This window comes from Octopus bimaculoides, chromosome 18 (genome assembly GCF_001194135.2).
Source record: "Octopus bimaculoides isolate UCB-OBI-ISO-001 chromosome 18, ASM119413v2, whole genome shotgun sequence".
Lineage (NCBI taxonomy): Eukaryota > Metazoa > Mollusca > Cephalopoda > Octopoda > Octopodidae > Octopus > Octopus bimaculoides.
In genome coordinates this window covers 48,605,441-48,607,089 of record NC_068998.1, presented here as the reverse complement: position 1 = coordinate 48,607,089, position 1,649 = coordinate 48,605,441, and positions in this window count along the sequence as shown.

Sequence of the window (1,649 nt, the reverse complement as noted above, 5' to 3'; positions counted from 1 at the left end):
TATATATATATATACACATATATACGCACACACACACACACACATATATATATGCCCATATTTATATACGTATGTGTGTGTGTGTGTGTGTGTGTGCATTTATGTGTTCATGTTTGTATTTGTTCCCCCACCACTACTTGACAACCAGTGTAGGTTTGTTTATGTCCCCAAAACTTAGTGATTCGGAAAAAGTTACTAATAGAGTAAGCACCAATCTTTGAAAGCAAAACAAAAACTGCGGTTGATTTGTTTCACTAAAATCCTTCAAGGTGGTGCCCCAGCATGGCCACAGTCTGAAACAATTCTTAAAAGGCAATGATTTGGTGATTTGTTTTGTCATTTTTCTTCTTGGCGTCAACCTATAAGTGGAACCGACTTTTTGAGAACGTGGACTCAGTACGAAGGCAGGCCATGTCTTTGAGCATGACTCTGGTTCTAGCAGGACTAATTGAACTTATTTGAGTAATGGCATCACTGAATCACTTTTCTGACGAAGGTGTGAGATATCACAGAAGAAGAAAAAGATGAGATCAAGTTAATCAGGTCAAACCAATATGGTGATTTGCAAGAAGAAATATAGAAAGTGTTTGCTTCAAACATAAATTATATATTGATTAATGACTTAACTGCTCATGTCGATGTTGTTGTTGTTGTTGTTTTAACTGCATTGATTTTTATCTTTATGAGAGACTAAAGAGAGAATATAAATGTGCTTCTCTTTAGATGTTGTGAGAACTTTAGAGCAAGAAAAACACCACTGCCAAAGGCAGGTGGCAATGTAGGTTCAGTTCCTTGTTGAAACGACCTAACTTCGTTCATTCTGGGACCTTGAACCCTAAAAGGAGAACATAAATATTGTTGATGTTTCCGGAATTCATAAACTTCCAAGAGAATGTGAAATGATTATGTTTTGGAATGGGGGATCTTGAAGCAAATAAAGCTATAAATAATGGTTTCAAAATTTTGACACAGGGCCAGCAGTTTTTGAGGGGAGGGGGATAATTGATTACATCAACTTGGTACTTGACTAGTATTTATTTCCTTGAGCCTGAAAGGACGAAAGGCAGAATTGATTTTGGTGGAATTTGAAATGAGGGCAGAAAGATGAACAAAATGCCACTAAGCACTTTGTCTGGTGTGCCTACGGTTCTGCCAACTGACCACCTTGAATAAAGCTGAAACTTTTGGGGGTAGGAGGCTAGTCAATTACATCAGCCCCAGCATGTAACTGGTACTTATTTCATCGACCCCAAAAGGATGAAAAACCAAGTCGACCTCAGCAGAATTTGAAATCAGAACATAGTGGCAGACGAAATACCAGCAAGCATTTCACCCGGCCTGCTAACAATTCTGCCAACTCACCCCCTTGACTAAAGCTGTAAGTAATAGAATGTAAATATTGGGTTGGGGAACCCTTTCAGTAGAAAAAGTTGAAGGCTTGTCCATGGGACAAAGGCAGAACACCCTTTATGTTCACCTTTCATGTTGCATGGCCAGCCTTCAATTTCTTCAATCTAAAGGGTTTTTTACTCCAGTTTTATGAGTACACATTGTTATTCATAGCTTTATCAGCTTCTCAATCCACCAATCCACCATTCCAAAAGAATGTATATATATATATATATATATATATATATATATATATATAT